Source organism: Delphinus delphis, chromosome 21, assembly GCF_949987515.2.
Source record: "Delphinus delphis chromosome 21, mDelDel1.2, whole genome shotgun sequence".
Classification (NCBI taxonomy): Eukaryota; Metazoa; Chordata; class Mammalia; order Artiodactyla; family Delphinidae; genus Delphinus; species Delphinus delphis.
Genome location: NC_082703.1, coordinates 31,602,456 through 31,626,382, shown reverse-complemented (window position 1 = coordinate 31,626,382; position 23,927 = coordinate 31,602,456). Strand labels below are relative to the sequence as shown.

The following is a 23,927-nucleotide window of genomic DNA, read 5'->3' as shown; positions in this document are numbered from 1 at the left end:
ATGACAGTCTCTAGGTCCATCCACGTCTCTACAAATGACCCAGTTTCGTTCCTTTTTATGGCTGAGTAATATTCCATTCTGTATATATACCACATCTTCTTTATCCATTCGTCTGTCGATGGGCATTTAGGTTGCTTCCATGACCTGGCTATTGTAAATAGAGCTGCAATGAACATTGGGGTGCATGTGTCCTTTTGAATTATGGTTATCACTGGGTATATGCCCAGGAATGGGATTCCTGGATCATATGGTAATTCTATTTTTAGTTGTATAAGGAACCTCCACACTGTTCTCGATAGTGGCTGTATCAATTTACATTCCCACCAACAGTGCAAGAGGGTTCCCTTTTCTCCACACCCTCTCCAGCATTTATTGTTTATAGATTTTCTGATGAATCCCATTCTGACAGGTGTGAGGTGATACCTCATTGTAGTTTTGATTTACATTTCTCTAATAATTAGTGATGTTGAGCAGCTTTTCATGTGCTTCTTGGCCATCTGTATGTTTCCTTAGGAGAAATGTCTGTTTAGGTCTTCTGCCCATTTTTGGATTGGGTTGTTTGTTTCTTTAATATTGAGCTGCATGAGCTGTTTATATATTTTGGAGATTAATCCTTTGTCCATTGCTTCATTTGCAAATATTTTCTCCCATTCTGAGGATTGTCTTTTTGTCTTGTTTGTAGTTTCCTTTCCTGTGCAAAAACTTTTAAGTATCATTAGGTCCCATTTGTTTATTTTTGTTTTTATTTCCATTACTCTAGGTGGTGGATCAAAAAAGATCTTGCTGTGATTTATGTCAAAGAGTGTTCTGCCTAAGTTTTCCTCTATGACTTTTATAGTGTCTGTTCTTACATTTAGGTCTTTAATGCATTTTGAGTTTATTTTTGTATATGGTGTTAATTTCATTCTTTTACATGTAGCTGTTCAGTTTTCCCAGCACCACTTATTGAAGAGACTGTCTTTTCTCCATTGTATATCCTTGCCTCCTTTATCATAGACTAGGTGACCATAGGTGCATAGGTTTATCTCTGGGTTTTCTATCCTATTCCATTGATCTATATTTCTATTTTTGTGTCAGTACCATATTGTTTTGGTTACAGTAGCTTTGTAGGATAGTCTGAAGTCAGGAAATCTGACTATTTCAGCTTGGTCTTTTTCCCTCAAGATTGCTTTGGCTATTTGGGGTCTTTTGTGTCTCCATACAAATTTTAAGATATTTTATTCTAGTTCTGTAAAAAATACCATTGGTAATTTGATAGGGATTGCATTGAATCGGTAGATTGCTTTGGGTAGTAGAGTCATTTTCACAATATTGATACCTCCAATCCAAGAACATGGTATATGTCTCCATCTGTTTGTATCCTCTTTGATTTCTTTTATCAGTGTCTTATCATTACCTGAGTACAGGTCTTTTACCACCTTAGGAAGGCTTATTCCTATGTATTTTATTTTTTTTTTGCAATGGTGAATGGGATTGTTTCCTTAATTTCTCTTTATGATCTTTCATTGTTAGTGTATAGGAATGCAAGGGATTTCTGTGCATTAATTTTGTATCCTGCCTTTACCAAACTCATTGATTACTCTAGTAGTTTTCTTGTAGCATCTTTAGGATTCTCTGTGTAGAGTATCATGTCATCTGCAAATAGTCACAGTTTTACTTCTTCTTTTGCAATTTGTATTCCTTTTATTTCTTTTTCTTCTCTGATTTCTGTGTCTAGGACTTCCAAAACTATGCTGAATAATTGTGGCAAGAGTGGACATCCTTGTCTAGTTCCTGACCTTAGAGGAAATACTTTCAGTTTTTCACAATTGAGAATGATGTTTGCTGTGGGTTTGTCGTATATGGCCTTTATTATGTTGAGGTAGGTTCCTTCTATGCTCACTTTCTGGAGAGTTTTTATCATAAATGGGTGTTGAATTTTGTCAAAAGCTTTTTCTGTATCTATTGAGATGATCATATGGTTTTTCTTCTTCAATTTGATAATATGGTGTATCACATTGATTTGCGTATATTGAAGCATCCTTGCATCCCTGGGATAAATCCCACTTGATCATGGTGTATGATCCTTTTATTGTGATGTTGGATTCTGTTTGCTAGTATTTTGTTGAGGATTTTTGCATCTATATTGACCAGTGATATCCGTCTGTAATTTTCTTTTTTTGTAGTATCTTTTTCTGGTTTTGGTATCAGGGTGATGGTAGCCTCATAGAATGAGTTTGGGAGTGTTCCTTCCTCTGCAATTTTTTGGAACAGTTTGAGAAGGATTGGTGTTAACTCTTCTCTAAATGTTTGATAGAATTCACCTCCATGTGTTTGTGTTTTTCACGTTTTTTTCCCCTGTCATTTATTGCTAATCTCAGTGCTCTGGTTGGAAAAGACACTTGATATGATTTCAATTTTCTTAAATTTACCAGGGCTTGATTTGTGACCCAAGATGTGGTCTTCCTACAGAATGTTCCATGTGCACTTGAGAAGAAAGTGTAATCTGCTGTTATTGGATAGAATGTCCTATAAATATCAATTAAATCTATCTGGTCTGTTGTGTCATTTAAAGCTCGTGTTTCCTAATTAATTTTCTGTCTGGATGACCTGTCCATTAATGTAAGTGAGGTGTTAAAGTGCCCCACTGTTTTTGTGTTACTGTTGATTTCCTCTTTTACAGCTGTTAGCAGTTGCCTTATGTATTGAGGTGCTCCTATGTTAGGTGCATATATATTTATAATTGTTATATCTTCTTCTTGGATTGATCCCTTGATCATTATGTAGTGTCCTTCCTTATCTCTTGTAGCATTCTTTATTTTAAACTCTATTTTATCTGATATGAGTATTGCTACTCCAGCTTTCTTTGGATTTCCATTTGCATGGAATATCTTCTTCCATCCCCTCACTTTCATTCTGTATGTACCTCTAGGTCTGAAGTGGGTCTCTTGAACAGAGCATATATATGGCTCTTGTTTTTGTATTCATTCAGCGAGCCTGTGTCTTTTGGTTGGAGCACTTAATCCATTCACATTTAAGGTACTATCGATATGTATGTTCCTATTACCATTTTCTTAATTGTTACGGGTTTGTTTTTGTAGGTCCTTTTCTTCTCTTTTGTTTCCCACTTAGAGAAGTTCCTTTAGCATTTGTTGAGGAGCAGGTTTGTTGGTGCTGAATTCTGTTAGCTTTTGCTTGTCTGTAAAGCTTTTGATTTCTCCATCAAATCTGAATTAGATCCTTGCCGGGTAGAGTAATCTTGGTTGTAGGTTCTCCCTTTCATCACTTAAATGTATCGTGCCACTCCCTTCTTGCTTGTAGAGTTTCTGCTGAGAAATCAGTTGTTAACCTTATGGGAGTTCCCTTGTATGTTATTTGTCCTTTTTCCTTGTTGCTTTTAATAATTTTTCTTTGTCTTTAATTTTTGTCAATTTGATTACTATGTGTCTCGGTGTGTTTCTCCTTGGGCTTATCCTGCCTGGGACTCTGTGTTTCCTGGATTTGGGTGGCTATTTCCTTTCCCATTTTACAGAAGTTTTTGACTATAGTCTCTTCAAATATTTTCTCGGGCCTTTCTCTCTCTCTTCTTCTTCTGGGACTCCTATAATGCGAATGCTGGTGTGTTTAATGTTATCCCAGAGGTCTCTTAGTCTGTCTTCATTTCTTTTCATTCTTTTTTTCTTTATTCTGTTCCACGGCAGTAAATTCCACCATTCTGTCTTCCAGGTCCCTTATCCGTTCTTCTGCCTCAGTTATTCTGCTATTGATTCCTTCTAGTGTATTTTTCATTTCAGTTAGTGTATTGTTCATGTCTGTTTGTTTGTTCTTTAATTCTTCTAGGTGTTTGTTCTTTAATTCTTCTAGGTGTTTGTTAAACATTTCTTGCATCTTCTCGATCTTTGCCTCCATTCTTTTTCCGAGGTCCTGGATTATCTTCACTATCATTATTCTGAATTTTTTTTCTGGCAGGTTGCCTCTCTCCACTTCATTTAGTTGTTTCTCTAGGGTTTTACCTTGTTCCTTCATCTGATACATAGTCCTCTGCCTTTTCATCTTGTCTATCTTTCTGTGAATGCGGTTTTTTTTCACAGCCTGTAGGATTGTAGTTCTTCTTGCTTCTGCTGTCTGCCCTCTGGTGGATGAGGCTATCTAAGAGGCTTGTGCAAACTTCCTGTTGGGAGGGACTGGTGGTGGGTAGAGCTGGGTGTTGCTCTGTGGACAGAGCTCAGTAAAACTTTAATCCACTTGTCTGCTGATTGGTGAGGCTGTGTTCCCTCCCTGTTGGTTTGGCCTCAGGCGACCCAGCACTGGAGCCTACAGCAGGCCCATTTGTGGGGCTAATGGCGGACTCCTGGAGGGCTCACACCAAGGAGTACTTTCCAGAACTTCTGCTGCCAGTGTCCTTATCCCCATGGTGAGCCACAGCCACAGCCAGCCTCTGCAGGAGACCCTCCAACACTAGCAGGTTGGTGTGGCTCAGTCTCCTATGGGGTCACTGCTCCTTCCCCTGGGTCCCGATGCGCACACTACTTTGTGTGTGCCCTCCAAGAGTGTAATCTCTTTTTCCTCTAGACCTGTTGAAGTCCTGCAATCAAATCCCGCTAGCCTTCAAAGTCTGATTCTCTGGGAATTCCTCCTCCTGTTGCTGGACCCCCCAGGTTGGGAAGCCTGACGTGGGGCTCAGAACCTTCCCTTCAGTGTGTGGACTTCTGTGGTATAAGTGTTCTCCAGTTTGTGAGTCTCCCACCCAGCGGTTATGGGATTTGATTTTATTGTGATTGCGCCCCTCCTACCGTCTCATTGTGGCTTCTCCTTTGTCTTTGGATGTAGGCTATCTTTTTTGGTGAGTTCCAGTGCCTTTCTTTCAATGGTTGTTCAGCAGTTAGTTGTGATTCCTGTGCTCTCGCAAGAGGGAGTGAACAAGCTGACATTCTGACCAGGTCGTATTCCAATTCCAGATAGTTTCCCATTGATCAGGATGAATCTAAATGCCTGCGCATATCATACAGACTCTCCTTGATATCATTTTACGCCTATTGTCCAGCTTGGTATCCAATGTATTTCTCTCCATTCCAGCTACACGGCGGTTTGCTGTTCTCTGAACCTGCCATATTAGTTTATGCTTCTATTCCTTTGGATTCGCCCCTTTACATAATTGGAGTACTGCTTCCTCCTTCTGTGTATGTCAAGTTCCCACAAATATTCTAACCCTCTCTCAAGTCCTACTGACTCCTATCATCCTTCCTCCAAGTTTCCACTTCACTCTAATTGAGATTGTCTTTCTCTACTTCACTGTAAGAAACTTAGAAAGTGGTCAGTTTTATTGTTTTTACATTAAATGGTAATAATCAAAACAGTATCAAATATGGGTTACATATTTTGTTATAATGTGAAGGTAAGGAACAAGTAGAAATTGATGTAGAGAGTATGAATTTTTCTGACAGAAATAAAATGGCAATAAGTGAATATGCTAGAAATAATATACTCATAGTGGGCAGTAAAGTTTTCAGCATTCGTGAAAGTTATGAGTTTAGAAAGAATAAAGTTGGCAGGTAGTGAACTGAAATTGAAAGATGAGATGTTTTAAAATTACCCAGTGGTCTACTAAAGAAAATGTTTTAATAGAAATTTGAAATTCAGAGTTATGTTTGGAAGAAGACACGTTCTGTTTTTAAATGTAAATGATTTATGGTTTTCATGGTCATATGCAGCTCCTCTAAAACAGAAATTCATATTTTCAAAATTAAAATTGGCAATCAAATTTAAATGTGAAGAAGCAGAAAAGTTAACAAAATAATACAAAAGTGTTATGATTTCTTGTTTTCAGTCTCCAAATTATCCACTAGATTTTAATCCATATAAATTAAGTAGAAAATATGTTACAATATTTTTATGTAGCATTTCCAATACTTTTAATGTTATCTCATTATAAAGAAATATTTCTGAAGTCTTATTTGAAATATTAATAGTGATTTTAAATGATGAAAAATTTTCAAATAATGGAGTATTTCGTTGGCACCATAGTGACACCGAAGACACAGTGTGAGGTGATTAAAATACATGACTACATCCAAAATTTAGTTACCTATAGTCTTCAGGAAATAAAACCAAACAGTTTTGGAAGACACTGTGAAAGACTTTCATATAACAGTTATACAAATGTCTTTAATTACATACTAGTAAAGGAATTAAGTGAAATGAACTATGTAAGAACTTTCCAGGAAAAGGCCAATCACAAACTGGATGTAACAGTAGCTAAACAAGAAATTTGCCACCTGCAAGGTAACAAACTCTGTGTGAGGAGGTGTGGCCTATGCATTCTAGTGGGCACCTAGCTGACTCATTTGTATTTAACTTCTCAGGGACACTTGGCACTTTCTGCTTTGTAACTCAGCAGATTTGGAGGATTTTCTTATTTACCTTAGAGCTTGAAGAGCAACTTAAGATTCGTCCTGTTTTTACTGCTTGAACAGTTAGTTCCCAGGTAAGACTGACACATAATTTTCACAACTTCCTCTCTCTTTTTACATTTCTAATCCAACTTTAATTCAATAACATCTAGCATTGTGGAATTCTCAGTGAATTTGTAAAGTCTCGTACATGTGGATAATTTAGTTTTGCCTCTCAACGTGTTCTGAAAAACCCTCAGAGACATATAATTTTATATTTATTTAAAACCCCTTTCAGAACGTTCTGTTAAAAAATAAAGTTAAAAAGCAACTGACAGAGCAATCAGTAAGTTACTGGAATATCATTGGTTAAAAAGTTTAACTGCATAAATAACAATATTAATTTTACTGAAGTACACACTGTACCCTTCAACTGTGCTGGGTAAAGGTTTTTGTTTTATTGATAACTCTAGGGTTCTGCTAGCTTTCCAACTAGGAGAAAAGATTTAGAAACCCAAATGTCAAAATAAAGTTTGAAATAAGAAAAGTTTCACTGCCTAATTAGTAGATTTTGGAGACAAAGCTAGCAGGTAATTGATACTTCTTAACGCCTGTTTTGAGCCAGCCTCTATGTTGGCTGCCTTTTTGTCTCGTATCCTTCTCAGAAATGTGAGGAGCTGTTCTGTTCTCCATACTATATGTTGGTAAATTGATGGGCACAAAGGTTAAAACATTTGGACATGGTGCTAAAAATCGTATGGCACAGAAAGTCTCAAATACTGTTCTAGATGATCCTAAAGTCCACAGATCTTTCACATTGTTACAAAATATAATTTTGATGATTAAGTACTTAATCCAAAAAATTTTCCCGTTAAAATAATTTTTCCCAGAGCAACAGATGTAAAATCAATCAGAATAACTTAAATAATGTGAAACGCTTCATATAAACTAGTTGTGAAGTTGCGATACTGTTATTTTTTTAATAGACTTTATTTTTTAGAGAAGTTTTAAATTCACAGCAAAATTGAGCAGAAAGTATGCAGATTTCTCATGTACCTCCTGCCCCCGCACGTGTATCATCTTTGCCAGTATGAACATCCCCCGCCAGCATGGCACATGTATTACAGGTGATGAACCTACATTGACACATCATAATCACCCAAGCCCATAGTTTACATTACACTTCACTCTTGGTGTTGAACATTCTATGGGTTTGGAAAAACATACAATGACATGTACCCATCCTTATAGTAGTATACCGATTAGTTTCATTGTACCATCTATTCATTCCTCCCGCTTATCCCTGGCAACCACTGATCTTTTTATTGTCTCCATAGTTTTGTGTTTTCCAGAATGCCATATAGAAATAATTATACTATATATAGCCTTTTCAGATTGGCTTCTTTCACTTAGCAATATGCATTTGAGTTTCCTCTATGCCTTTACCTGGCTTGATAGCTCATCTCTCTTTAGTGCCGAATGATATTCTATTATCTGGATATCCTACAGTTTATTTATCCAGTCACAGACTGGAGGACATTTTGGTTGCTTCTAAGATTTGGCAATTATGAATAAAGCTGCTATAAACATCCGTGTGCAGGTTTTTGTGTGGATATATTTTCAACTCCTTTGGTAAATATGAAAGAGATGTTTATGGATATTATGCTGTGGATGTGTGTAGTTTTGTAAAAAACTTGACAAACTGTCTTCCAACATGGCTATACAATTTTGCATTCCAAGCAGCAGTGAATAAGGATTCCTGTTGCTCCATTTCAATACCAGCAATCGCTGTTGTCAGTATTCTGGAATTTGGCCTTTCTGATAGATGTTCAGCAGTATTTCACTGTTTTAATTTGCAATTCCTTAATGACATGTAATATGGAGCATCCTTTCATATGCTTATTTGCCCTCTGTGTATCTTCAGTAAAGTGTCAGTTAAGGTCTTTTGCTCATTTTTTAATTGGATTGTTTTCTTAATGGTTGAATTTTAAGAGTTCCTTGTACAATATATATTTGGATAAAAGTACTTTATCAAAGGTATCTTTTGCAAATATTTCCTCTCTGTCTGTGCCTTGGTTGTTCATTTTCTTGATAATGACTGACATATGAGAATGTATTCCTTTCCTTTCCCCACCTCAGTTCCCGTATCAGTATAGATGACTTTTCTGTTTAATTCAAGGTTGATATTTTAGCATGATATTGGAATATAATCCAAGGAGATAAAAAATTAATCCTATTCACAATTGAGTCCCAGTACATCCTGTCAATTCTTCTGGCTTCTCAGTACATCAAATATTGTGCTACCAAACATTCTGCCGTTTCATATTGTATCATTGGGGTATTGAGTTCCCAAATAACTTTACACTATATAAAATAAAGAACTTAACATGAAATAAATTGAGCTGCCTCTAAGATGAAAAAAGAAGATGGAAAGAAAAAGACGTGTCAAGAAAGACAGTCTAAGAAGAAGAAAAAAATATGCCATTTTATTATGAAGCAACAACAGAAAACACTAATTTCCTTCTTATCAAAATTAAAGTCTTTGGACTTCCCTGGTGGCACAGTGGTTAAGAATCCACCTGCCAATGCAGGGGACACGGGTTCGATCCCTGGTCCGGGAAGATCCCACATGCTGCGGAGCAGCTAAGCCTGTGCACTGCAACTACTGAGCCTGAGCTCTAGAGCCCACAAGCCACAACTACTGAAGCCTGTGAGCCACAGCTACTGAGCCCGTGTGCCACAACTACTGAAGCCTGTGTGCCTAGAGCCTGTGCTCCACAACAAGAGAAGCCACCTCAATGAGAAGCCCACGCACCACAACGAAGAGTAGCCCCCACTCGCCGCAACTAGAGAAAGCCCGCGTGCAGCAATGAAGACCCAATGCAACTGAAAATAAATAAAATAAAATAAAAATTAAAGTCTTTGTTATCTAAATTTCTTTCAGGGCTTGCGGGTGATATGGGTGATTGCTTATACAGGCATACCTCAGAGATATTATGGGTTTGGTTCCAGACCACTGCAATAAAGCAAATATCACAATAAAGAGAGCCACAGGTATTTTTTGGTTTGCCGGTGCATATAAAAGTTATGTTTACACTATAATGTAGTCTAATTAAATGTGCAATAGCATTAGGTCTAAATAAACATAGCTTAATTTTAAAATACTTCATAGCTAAAAAATGCTAAACATCATCTAAGCCTTCAGAGAGTCTTAATTTTTTGTTGGTGGCGGGTCTTGCCATGATGTAGATGGCTGCTGACTGATCAGGGTAATGGTTGCTGAAGGGTGGGGCATTTGTGGCAATTTCCTTAAAAAACACAACGATGAATTTGCAACATCTGTTGACTCTTCCTTTCACAAAAGGTTTCTCAGTAGCCGGCAATGCTGTTTGATAGCATTTCACCCACAGTAGAACTCCTTTCAAAATTGCAGTCAGTCCTCTCAAAACCTTCTGACGCTTTCTCAACTAAGTTTACGGAAAATTCTAAATCCTTTGTTGTTATTTCAGTAATCTCCACAGCATCTTCAGGAGTAAATTTCGTCTCAGGAAACCACTTTCTTTGCTCATCCATAAGAAGCAACTCCTTATCCGTTCAAGTTTTACCATGAGATGGCAGCAATCCAGTCACATCTTCAGGCTCTATTTCTAATCCTAGTTCTCTGGCTATTTCCACCACATTTGCAGTTACTTCCTCCACTCCAGGCTTGAACCCCTCAAGAACTGAACCCCTCAATCCATGCGGCTTGGAATCAACTTCTTCCAAACTCCTGTGTATGTTAACATTTTGACCTCTTCCCGTGAATCACAAATGTTCTTAATGGCGTCTAGAATGGTGAACACTTTACAGGTTTTCCATTGAATTTGTCCAAATCCATCAGAATAATCACTACCTTTGGCAGCTATAGGCTTAGAAAATGCGTTTCTTCAATAATAAGCCTTGAAAGTCAAAATTACTCCTCGATCCATGGGCTGCAGAATGGGTGTTGTGTTAGCAGGCATGACAACAACATTCATCTCATTGTGCACCGCCATCAGAGCTCTTGGGTGTCCAGGTGCACTGTCAGTGAGCAGTAATATTTTGAAAGGAGCCTTTTGGTCTGAGCAGTAGGTCTAAACAGTGGGCCTAAAATATTCAGTAAACCATATTGTAAAAAGATGTGCTGTTATCCATGCTTTGTTGTTCCATTTATAGAGCACAGGCAGGGTAGATTTAGCGTAATTCTTAAGGGCCCTAGGATTTTCAAATGGGCATTGGCTTCAACTTTTAGTCACCAGCTGCATTAGCCCCTAACAAGAGAGTCAGCCTGTCCTTTGAAGCTTGGTGTTGACTTCCACTCTCTAGCTATGAAAGGCCGAGATGTCATCTTCTTCCAATAGAAGGCTGTTTTATTTAAACGAAAATCTGTGGTTTAGTGTGGCCGCCTTCATTATTTATCTGAGTTAGATCTTCTGGGTAACTCGGTGAAGCTTCTACATCACCACTTGCTGCTTCACCTTGTATAATACTTCGATTTTACAAAGTTGGCTTCTTTCCTTCAACCTGATGAACCAACCTCTGCTGGCTTCACACTTTTTTTCTGCAGCTTCCTCACCTCTCTCAGCCTTCATAAAACTGAGGAGACTTAGTGCCTTGCCCTGGATTAGGCTTCGGCTTAAGGGAATGTTGTGTTTGGTCTGATGTATCCAGACCACTCAAACTTTCCCCATATCAGTGATAAGGCTGTTTCGCTTTCTAATGATGCATGTGTTCACTAGAGCAGCAGTTTTGATTTTCTTCAAGAACGTTTCCTTTGCACTCACAACTTGGCTAACTGTTTGGCATGAGAGGCTTAGCTTTCTCCTACCTTGGTTTTTGACATGCCTCCCTCACTAAGTTTAACCATTTCTAGCTTTTGATTTAAAGTGAGGGACGTGCAACACTTCCTCTTACTTCAACACTTAGAGGCCGATGTATGTTTGCTAATTGGCCTGAGTTCAAATTGGTGTGTCTCAGGGAATAGGGAGGTCTGAGGAAAAGGAGAGAGAAAGGGGAAAAGGTCGGTTGGTGGAACAGTCTGAACACATACAACATTTACCAATTACGTTTGCCATCTACGTTAGGCACAGTTCCTCATGCCCCCAATTACAATAGTAACATCAGAAATCACTGATCACATATCACCATGGCAAATATAATGAAAAAGTTTGAAATATTGCAAGAATTAACAAAATGTGACACATAGAGATGAAGTGAGTAAATACTGTTGGAAAAATAGTGCGATACACTTGTTGAGGCAAGGTTGCCACAAACCTTCAATTTAAAAAAACAAAAAACAACAACAAAAAAACCCCACCACAATACTGATGAAGTGAAATAAAGGGAAGCACAATAAAATAAGGTAGGCCTGTATGATCTGAGTATGTTCATCCTGTCAGCTAACATGATGCCAATGAGGAACATGTCAGGGACTGCTCCAAAGTTGGTCCATTGCTACTTAACCAGGTATAGACTTACCCCCAAATGAGGTTTCCTAATTCATGGTGAAATATCACTTTCATGAAAAAATTTTCAAAAGGAAACACTCTTGTATAATAATAATTAAAAAAAAACCAGCTAAATGTTTTCTATAGGAATAGGATAACAATCTCTATTGGAAGATGCCTGCCAGTGGTAGATCTTGAACAATGCTCTTATAGAAATCCCAGCATCTATTTCTTTCTAATTTGGCATTTAAAAGAGCTAAGATTACAACCAAATTGAACAAAATGCAAAACTTATTTAAAAAAAAAAAGGTGTCCAAAATCCCATAGTATTAATTTAATTCCAATGATGCACGTGTGTCTAACGTTAAGCCCCTCTGATATTTTGCTTTTATCTGCAATAAATGTATTAGTAGATTTAACAAATTTCCTCATTTTTCCATTGAGCCTATCATATATCATAATGCAAAGTAATAAATTAAAGTCAAATAATATCAAGCCTAATGCAGAATATTTAAAATTTGTAACATATAATGAGAAACATCAGAAATAGAGTCACTAAGTATAGTAGTAATATTTTAATTGTAAGAAAATATATACAACATAAAATTTACCATTTTAACCATTTTTAAGTGTACAGATCAGTGGCATTAAGTGCATTCACACTGTTGTACAACCTTCACCAACATCCAGGGCTAATATTTATACTCATGTAACAGAAAAACTCTGGTAAGAATTTTGGTAGTATCATGAAATTTGGCTCAATGCAAAATAATCTTATTTCTCTTATAAAATAACTCACTCATATTAGGAATATGTATCCTCCTATGGGACTGCTTAAGTACATTAATTGTCTTTATTACATTTGTGGAAAGAACATTGGTCTTACAATTAGAAAAGTTAGTACATAGATATAATTCTACCATGTATGAGGAGGTGCTTAATCTTGGGCATATTGAGAACAGATTAAGAAAAATGAGGGATCCAAATGTGTCTCATTACTAACCACTATCCAACTCAATCTCACATCTGCAGCTAAACCACACTGTCCTATCGCTCACGTTCGAATGCACCCTCTTTTACTTAGCATTTACATTTAGACAAAAACTTAAGGCAAGCTAAGCAATTAAGCAAAAACCAAAACAAATATAAAAAAAAAAATTGTGCCTATTCTACTGTCATACTTATGCACCATGATTTATTTTGTGTTACTTAAATAAAACATGTTAGACAGGAAATTATTTATTTATACTAAATCCTACAGTGCTAAGTTGTATTGTAGAAATGAATACCTTCACCTCATTTTAGAATATTTGTCTTTAAATCAAGCAAATGTGTAACCCCTAGGAATCATCCAGAGAACAAGCAATTTAACTATAAATTGGTTCAACTTTGATTGAAAATATTAATCAAACTCTCCAAATACTATAAAATTAAGATGCAATTAGATGCCTGGTTTAGCATGTAAATGCTGTTGAATATGTTTATTTCAGTGTTTTGTGAAGGATGATAATGACATATCTTTAAGCTTCTATGAAATTAATTGAAGATAATAAATAAAGGAATGATGTTATTTTTCTTTATAACTCCTATTTATTAATCAAGCTTCATTCCTTTTATCACTAGCATTTGTCACTTTCCTAAGGCTTTCAAAATAACTTAATAAATAAATTTATATTCCATATTTACTGTATAAATATCCTATCACTTACTTATATATTCAAATTAGATTCTCCTCTACATTTATAAATATTTAGTGTTAATTGTAATAGGTAATTTTTTATTATGAAAAAAATACATATTCCCTCAACTGTAGGCATATTTACTGAATGTCTTTTATTTATTACAAAGCCATGGGTTAATTTCCGGGCTTAATAGTGCATAACAATAGTGGTGTTAGAATTCTGAATATGAAATCTTTTAAATATATATTCTTTATGCAGAAATTTGTTATAAAAAGAATATTAAAATGTTCCTTCCTAAAATTAACAATTTGTATTGTACAGTATGATCTCTGAATTTTACAATAAGCAAGTAGATCAGTTTATTGTACTTCCTTATATCTTATAATTAGCAATTACATTTATTGACAATATATTATCTATATGCACTTTAATAATTTTACTGTATAAGTTCCTTAATTTCTTCCTCACAAATTCCTTTGGAGGTAGACATTTATAACCATCTCCATTTTACAGATGAGGAAATTTAGACACAGAGCACTTAAGTAATTGAGCTTAAATCCCAAAGAGAATGAGCACTGCAGATTAAATTTAGATCTAACCTGACTGATAAACCTATGAATGTGGTAAACTGGTGTGAATAGATGAGAAATATCTGTCCTCAATGAGTTTGTGATCTTGTTGAAGAGCTAAAGAATACACAAGAACAGCAAAATAAACATAGATATATAGCAGTCAACTCATGTTCTGAAAGCATTAATATTATTGGCTCTGCTAGTTGAAGAGGCCATGGAAAAGCTGGAAATCAGCCCATCCTTGATAACTGTCTATGATTTGGACAGAAGATAGCATAATCAAAGTATTGAAAGTTGGAGGAAAGTAGCTAAAATTATGCATTAAAAAAACCCAAATGAGCATTTATTCATTAGATGGTGAAGACACAAACCTCATGAGAAGGGCCTTTATTCATCGAGCACTGGAAGGACAAGGACTTAAATCTCCATAGATTTTCCAAGTTGATTGGTTCCATTTAAAAAATGTTGATAGAGGATTCAGTTAAGATGGCAGAGTAGAAGGATGTGTGCTCAATCCCTCTTGTGAGAGCACTGGAATCACAACTAACTGCTGAACAACCATTGAAAGGAAAACACTGGAGCTCACGAAAAAAGTACCCCACATCGAAAGACAAAGGAGAAGCTGCAGTGAGACAGTAGGAAGGGCCCAATCACAATAAAATCAAATCCCATAACCACTGGGTGGGTGACTCACAAACTGGAGAACACTTATAACACAGAAGTCCACCCACTGGAGTGAAGGTTCTGAACCCCACATCAGGCTTCCAAAGCTGAGGGTCTGGCAATGGGAGGAGGAATTCCTAGAGAATCAGACTTTGAAGGCTAGTGGGATTGACTGCAGGTCTTTGACAGGTCTGGAGGAAACAGAGACTCCATTCTTGAAGGACACACACAAAGTAGTGTGCACATCAGGACCCAGGGGGAAAGAGCAGTGACCCCATAGGAGACTGAGGCAGACCTACCTGCTGGTGTTCAAGGGTCTCCTGTGGAGGCAGGGGGCAACTGTGGCTCACCATGGGGACAAGGACACTGGCAGCAGAAGTTCTGGGAAGTACTCCTTGGCGTGAGCCCTCCCAGAATCCGCCATTAGCCCCACCAAAGGGCCTGTAGGCTCCAGTGCTGGGTCGCCTCAGGTGAAACAACCAACAGGGCACCCAGCCCCGCCCATTAGCAGACATCTGGATTAAAGTTTTCCTGAGCTCTGCCCACAGAGCAACACCCAGCTCTACCCATCACCAGTCCCTCCCATCAGGAAGCTTTCACAAGCCTCTTAGATGGCCTCATCCACCAGAGGGCAGACAGCAGAAGCAAGAAGAACTACAATCCTGTGGCCTGTGGAATGAAAACCACATTCACAGAAAGATAGACAAGATGAAAAGGCAGAGGGATATGTATCAGATGAAGGAACAAGATAAAACCCCAGAAAAACAACTAAATGAAATGGAGATAGGCAACCTTCTAGAAAGAGAATTCAGAATAATTATAGTGAAGATGATCCAGGACCTCAGAAAAAGAATGGAGGCAAAGATCGAGAAGATGCAGGAAATGTTTAACAAACACCTAGAAGAATTAAAGAACAAACACCTAGAAGAATTAAAGAGCAAACAAACAGACATGAACAATACACTAACTGAAATGAAAAATACACTAGAAGGAATCAATAGCAGAATAACTGAGGCAGAAGAACGGATAAGGGACCTGGAAGACAAAATGGTGGAATTCACTGCCGTGGAACAGAATAAAGAAAAAAAGAATGAAAAGAAGTGAAGACAGACTAAGAGACCTCTGGGACAACATTGAACACACCAGCATTCGCATTATAGGAGTCTCAGAAGGAGAAGAGAGAGAGAAAGGCCCCGAGAAGATATTTGAAGATATTATAGTCAAAAACTATAAAATGGGAAAGGAAATAGCCACCCAAGTCCAGGAAGTGCTGAAAGTCTCAGGCAGAATAAACCCAAGGAGAAACACACCAGGACACATAGTAATCAAACTGACAAAAATTAAAGACAGGGGCTTCCCTGGTGGCGCAGTGGTTGAGAGTCTGCCTGTCGATGCAGGGGACATGGGTTCGTGCCCCGGTCCGGAAGGATCCCACATGCCGTGGAGCGGCTGGGTCCGTGAGCCATGGCCGCTGAGCCTGCACGTCCAGAGCACAGTGAGAGTCCTGCATCCCGCAAAAAAATAAATAAATAAAAACTTAAAGACAAAGGAAAATTATTAAAAGCAACAAGAGAAAAATGACAAATAACATACAAGGGAACTCCCATAAGGTTAACAGCTGATTTTCTCAGCAGAAACTCTACAAGCAAGAAGGGAGTGGCATGATATATTTAAAGTGATGAAATGGAAGAGCCTACAACCAAGATTATTCTACCCGGCAAAGATCTCATTCAGATTTCACGGAGAAGTCAAAAGTTTTACAGCCAAGCAAAAGCTAAAAGAATTCAGCACCAACAAACCTGCTCAACAAATGCTAAAGGAACTTCTCTAAGTGGGAAACACAAGAGAAGAAAAGGACCTACAAAAACAAACCCGTAACAATTAAGAAAATGGTAATAGGAACATACATATCGATAGTTACCTTAAATGTGAATGGATTAAGTGCTCCAACCAAAAGACACAGGCTCGCTGAATGAATACAAAAACAAGAGCCATATATATGCTCTCTTCAAGAGACCCACTTCAGACCTAGGGACACATACAGACTGAGAGTGAGGGGATGGAAAAAGATATTCCATGCAAATGGAAATCCAAAGAAAGCTGGAGTAGCAATACTTAGATAAAATAGAGTTTAAAATAAAGAATGCTACAAGAGACAAAGAAGGACGCTACATAATGATCAAGGGGTCAGACCAAGAAGAAGATATAACAATTATAAATATATATGCACCCAACATAGGAGCACCTCAATACATAAGGCAACTGCTAACAGCTGTAAAAGAGGAAATCAACAGTAACACAATAATGGTGGGTCAATTTAACACCTCACTTACACCAATGTACAGATCATCCAGACAAAAAATTAATTAGGAAACACAAGCTTTAAGTGACACAATAGACCAGATAGATTTAATTGATATTTATAGGACATTCCATCCGAAAACAGCAGGTTACACTTTCTTCTCAAGTGCACATGGAGCATTCTCTAGGAAAGATCACATCTTGGGTCATAAATCAAGCCTTGGTAAATTTAAGAAAATTGAAATCATGTCAAGCATCTTTTCTGACCACAGCAGTATAAGATTAGCAATAAATGACAAGGGGAGAAAACGTGAAAAACACAAACACATGGAGGCTAAACAATACGTTAGTAAACAACCAAGAGATCACTGAAGAAATCAAAGAGGCTTTCAAAAAATGCCTATGGACAAATGACAACTAAAACATGATGATCCAAAACCTATGGGATGCAGCAAATGCAGTTCTAATAGGGAAGTGTATAGCTATACAAGCCTACCTTAAGAAACAAGAAAAATCTCAAGTAAACAATCTAACCTTACACCTAAAGAAACTAGAGAAAGAACAAACAAAATCCAAAGTTAGCAGAAGGAAAGAAATCATAAGGATGAGAGCAGAAATGAATGAAATAGAAACAAAGAAAACAATAGCAAATATCAATAAAACTAAAGCTGCTTCTTTAAGAAGACAAACAAAATTGATAAACCTTTAGCCAGACCAATCAAGAAAAAACGGGAGAGGACCAAATCAATAAAATCAGAAATGAAAAAGGAGAAGTTACAGTGGATACTGCAGAAATACAAAGCATCATAAGAGACTACTATAAGCAACTCTATGCCAATAAAATGAACAACCTGGAAGAAATGGACAAATTCTTAAAATGGTATAACCTTCCAAAACTGAACCAGTAAGAAATAGAAAATAGGAACAGACCAATCACAAGTAATGAAATTGAAATGGTGAATAAACATCTTCCAAGAAACAGAAGTCCAGGACTACATGGCTTCACAGGTGAATTCTATCACCCATTTAGAGAAGAGTTAGCACCCATCCTTGTCAAACTCTTCCAAAAAATTGCGGACGAAGGAACACTCCCAAACTCATTCTACGAGGCTACCATCACCCTGATACCAAAACCAAACAAAGATACTACAAAAAAAGAAAATTACAGACCAAATCACTGATGAATATAGATGCAAAAATGCTCAACAAAATACCAGCAAACAGAATCCAACAATGCAATAAAAGGATCATACACCATGATCAAGTGGGATTTATCCCAGGGATGCAAGGATGCTTCAATATATGCAAATCAAGCAATGTGATACTATATTAACAAATAGAAGAATAAAAACCATATGATCATCTCAATAGATGCAGAAAAAGCTGTTGACAAAATTCAACACCCATTTATAATAAAAACTCTCCAGAAAGTGTGCCTAGAGGGAATCTACCTCAACATAATAAAGGCCATATACAACAAACCCACATCAAACCTCATTCTCAATGGTGAAAAACTGAAAGCATTTCCTGTAAGATCAGGAATAAGATAAGGATGTCCACTCTTGCCACTATTATTCAGCACAGTTTTGGAAGTCCTAGACACAGCAATCAGAGAAGAAAAAGAAATAAATGGAATACAAATTGGAAAAGAAGAAGTAAAACTGTCACTTTCAGATGGCATGATACTATACATAGAAAATCCTAAAGATGCCACCAGAAAACTACTAGAGCTAAACAATGAATTTGGTAAAGTTGCAGGATACAAAATTAATGCACATGGGCTTCCCTGGTGGCACGGTGGTTGAGAGTCCACCTGCCGATGCAGAGGACATGGGTTCACGCCCCGGTCTGGGAAGATTCCCACATGCTATGGAGTGGCTGGACCCATGAGCCATGGCCTCTGAGCCTTTGCGTCCGGAGCCTGTGCTCCACAACGGGATAGGCCACAACAGTGAGAGGCCCGCGTACAGGAAAAAAAAAAAAAATTAATGCACAGAAATCTCTTGCATTCCTATACACTAACAATGAAAGATCAGAAAGAGAAATTAAGGAAACAATCCCATTCACCATTGCAACAAAAAGAATAAAATACCTAGGAATAAACCTACCTAAGGAGGAAAAAGACCTGTACTCGGGAAACTATAAGACACTGATGAAAGAAATCAAAGATGACACAAACAGATGGAGAGATACACCATGTTCTTGGTTTGGAAGAATGAATATTGTGAAAATGACTCTACTACCCAAAGCAATCTACCAATTCAATGCAATCCCTATCAAATTACCAATGGCATTTTTTACAGAACTAGAACAAAAAATCTTAAAATTTGTATGGAGACACAAAAGACCCCAAATAGCCAAAGCAATCTTGAGGGAAAAACACGAAGCTGGAGGAATCAGACTCCCTGACTTTAGACTATCCTACAAAGCTACTGTAACCAAGACAATATGGTTCTGACCAAAAACAGAAATACAGATCAATGGAACAGGATAGAAATCCCACAGATAAATCTATGCATCTATGGTCATCTAATCTATGGCAAAGGAGGCAAGGATAAACAATGGAGAAAAGACAGTCTCTTCAATAAGTGGTGCTGGGAAAACTGGACAGCTACATGTAAATGAATGAAATTAGAATACTCCGTAACACCGTACACAAAAATAAACTCAAAATGGATTAAATACCTGAATGTAAGACTGGACACTGTAAAACTCTTAGAGGAAAACATTGGCAGAACACTCTTTGACATAAATTGCAGCAAGATCTTTTTTGACCCACCTCCTAGAGTAATGGAAATAAAAACAAAAATAAACAAGTGGGACCTAATGATACTTAAAAGCTTTTGCACAGCAATGGAAACTATAAACAAGATGAAAAGATAACCCTCAGAATGAGAGAAAATATTTGCAAACAAATCAACAGACAAAGGGTTAATCTCCAAAATATACAAGAAGCACATGCAGCTCAATATCAAAAAAACAAACAACCCAATCCAAAAATGGGCAGAAGACCTAAATAGACATATCTCCAAAGAAGATATACAGATTGCCAACAAACACATGAAAGGATGCTCAACATCACTAATTATTTCAGAAATGCAAATCAAAACTACAATGCGGTATCACCTCACACCAGTTAGAATGGGCATCAGCAGAAAATCTACAAACAACAAATGCTGGAGAGAGTGTGGAGAAAAGGGAACCCTCTTGCACTGTTGGTGGGAGTGCAAATTGATGCAGCCACTAGGGAGAACAGTATGGAGGTTCCTTATAAAACTAAAAATAGAACTACCATATGACCCAGCAATCCCACTACTGGGCATATACCCAGTGATAACCGTAATTCAGAAGGACACGTGCACCCCAATGTTCATTGCAGCTCTATTTACAATAGCCAGGTCATGGATGCAACCTAAGTGCACATCAACAGATGAATGGATAAAGAAGATATGGTACATATATACAATGGAATATTATTCAGCCATAAAAAGGAATGAAATTGGGTCATTTGTAGAGACGTGGATGGATCTAGAGACTGTCATACAGAATGAAGTAAGTCAGAAAGAGAGAAACAAATATTGTATATTAATGCATATATGTGGAATCTAGATAAATGGTACAGATTAACCAGTTTGCAGGGCAGAAATAGAGACACAGATGTAGAGAACAAATGTATGGACACCAAGGGGGGAGAGTGGGGTGGCGGTGGTGGTGCGATGAATTGGGAGATTGGGATTGATATGTATGCACTAATATGTATAAAATGGATGACTAATAAGAACCTGCTGTATAAAAAAATAAATTAAATTAAATTAAAAATAAAAAAGAATGTCATCTTGCAAAGTTCACACCTGGGGGTGACACCAAAACTTCAAAGCTGGGTGGAGGGGCAGGTCAGAAATAGGAATCAGATTATAAGGCTAATGTAGAATCACAGACAAAAAAATACATCTGATACATGCAAGAGAGAGAAAGATAAAATGTAAATTATAGTTAAGATGAAGATTGAGAAATGTTGATGATTAAATGCATGGTGATTCGAATGGGATGTGAGAAAAATCTTGGAATCCAGATTTATAGACTGGAGCAGCTCTGTCCATATTAACTGAGACAGGGAAAGTGGCAAAGAGCTTTGGTGGTAAATTGATGAGTGTTACTCTTTTGGACATATTCTAGAAGTTCCTCGTAGAAGTCCAAAAGGAGATATCCAAAGGTTTGGGACTGAGACGTGGATGTAGAAATGGTCACTATCTGTCTTGTAATTAGATTATTGGGTGTTCATGGGCTAATTTAAATGAAATCTGAAGTATCAGAAGTGAAAAGACCGAGAATGTTGCATCAGGGAAGTTGAGGTCAGAGTACCTCCTATTGACATTTAAAGGATATGTGGAAAAAGAATAGCCCATGAAAGAAATTAAAAACGGATATCCAGGGAGTTATGAAAGAACCATAATAGAATGGTGTCAATTTGTCATGTTTCTTAAGCTTTATTACAATTACATTGTTCTTGATGACTAAGATCATTAGTCTAATAACTATAATTAGTTATAATTATGCAAAATGGGACTGTAAGTTAATGTGTTCTCTATTTACTGTTCTCAATAGGTCTCATTAATACTGTGTATGAACAAAGTGTTTATCTCCATATTAGACTGTCTCTAAGGTCCTTCCAGCTATAAACATAGACTGCACATGAGCTCATGCTATGTTTAGAATCATAGACTAATTCCTAGAGGTGCAAGTGGCTTGCACATAATTTTGCACATAATAGTTGCTAAAAAAATCCAAGTGACTTTTTTTCAGTCTAATACTTATTTTATAGATAAGCGAATCAAGGCCAAAAAATGGTAATTCAAAAAGTTCAAAAGGATATCTAATATCATAGCTAGGAGGAAGCAGGCCTTTATTTCCTAGTTTCATCATCATTATTTTTTTTCTCACAATATGATACCACCTTCTCTTAGGCAATTAGGAATATTTACAAATTAATACATCTTAAGTGATGCCAACAAAAGCTATTAAATGAAACCTATCTTTTAATTATATCATAAGTTTACATTAAGCCAAGCACTCAACTTATTATTTTTTCATTCACTTTATTTTTTCATTCATTTTAGCATGACCTGACCTTCTCAGATAGCATGCCAATCTCCTTAGCCGTCAATAAATTACAGGCTGAGCGCTTTCTTAAGGACTCTTTTAAGTGCTTAAATGATAAGACACTGCTCTTGCAAAATACATGGAAGTTATTTCTCCTATTTATACTCTGTATGTATCTATAAGTGCACTGGCAAAATCAACTTTAGGATCATGCAGGGATGTGGGAGTGGGAGACCCAGGGCATGAAAAATTCACTAAGCTAAAACCACCTAGGACCACTTGCCGATCTGCCACCTGTTTCTTCGCATTAGTGCCTTCGTTAGCTTGCAGACTCATTGTGCATTTCCCATTTTTTATATTATTTTCCAAGTGTATTTAATTTTGTATTTTGGGTTTATGGTTTCTATAAGTTAGAGAGTATAATGTCTGTGAATACTAGGGATTGCTAAAAGCCAGAAGCACCTATTAAAATTCTGCAAATAGTTGTTTCCTTCCCTTCCTTTTGAGTTACGACTTCTGTGACACAATATGCTAAGGTTGTATCAGCCCCAAAAGATAATGTTTCTTTAAAAATGATATTTGCGATTTATCTTTATAATATAGTGATTATCTAAAATTATATATTATTAATTACATGTTTATATATTTATAACATTATTATGTGATTAATCATATTGTAATATAGAAATTATTTAACATACTTGTAGTGTAAACTACTCTTCAAAAATATTAAGAAGTTGAGAAAATGTATTTTGCTGAACTTTAAAATCTATTGGTAGGGACTTCCCTGGTGGCACAGTGGTTAAGAATCCGCCTGCCAGTGCAGGGGACACGGGGTCGAACCCTGGCCCAGGAAGATTCCACATGCCGCGGAGCAACTAAGCCCGTGGGCCACAGCTACTGAGCCTGTGCTCTAGAGCCCGCGAGCCACAGCTACTGAGCCCCCATGCCTAGAGCGCATACTCCACAACAAGAGAAGCCACACAATGAGAAGCCCTTGCACCACAATGAAGAGTAGCCTCCGCTCGCCACAACTAGAGAAAGCCCGCGTGCAGCAACAAAGACCCGACGTGGGCAAAAATATATAAATAAATAAATTTATAAAAAAGTAAAATCTCTTGATACTTAAAACATCACTTTTTAACCAATAATTATTGATAGAGGAAAATGAACATAAATATATAAGTACAAATCATGTTAGCAGTTGTAAATAGTATAATCGGAAACAGAAACTTTTCACTCAACTGTTTTTATAAATAATCTAATAAGAGAAAAGTTTTGGTACAAATACATTTGTGAGATACTCTAACTTTATTTTATTAAAATCTTTTCTAAAGGTACATTTCGGATTTGGAAAAAAAAAAAGTAAAGTGAACACAAGCATGGAGATTTATAAAGTCGTAAAATTGGACAGATCATTCTGCTTGAAAATTTCTTTGTTATACATAAAAATATAAAATGCAGAATGTGTTCATCTTTTTACTTATAAAAAATCAGAACAAGAGGCATGATTTTTACACTTAAGCTGAAAGCATTTTTATAAACTGCATTTTCTATGTTTATTATGAGGAGGTTTGCAACTACCCAAACACTTAAATGTATTTTCTAGTAAAAAATACATGATATAAAAGAGTATTGAGAAGGAGTACTCTGAAGTCTGTTGCTTTAAACATAAGATACATAATACCATAAATCTGTGTGATACAAGCCAACTTAATAATCAAAGGGAAAGATTGTTATGCTTCAAGTGCTTCTGTGCTGCAAAGTTTCTAAGAA

General features: G+C 36.9%; 1 long non-coding RNA gene across 1 annotated transcript in view; it reads left to right on the top strand.

Annotated features, from left to right (window-relative positions):
• Positions 1 to 23,927, top strand: part of LOC132417556 (uncharacterized) — a 388,895-nt gene that overhangs the window by 336,094 nt on the left and 28,874 nt on the right. The window contains exon 7 of the long non-coding RNA XR_009517874.1: positions 6,342 to 6,463. This is a non-coding gene — a long non-coding RNA (uncharacterized lncRNA). The remainder of the gene's footprint in view (positions 1 to 6,341; positions 6,464 to 23,927) is intronic.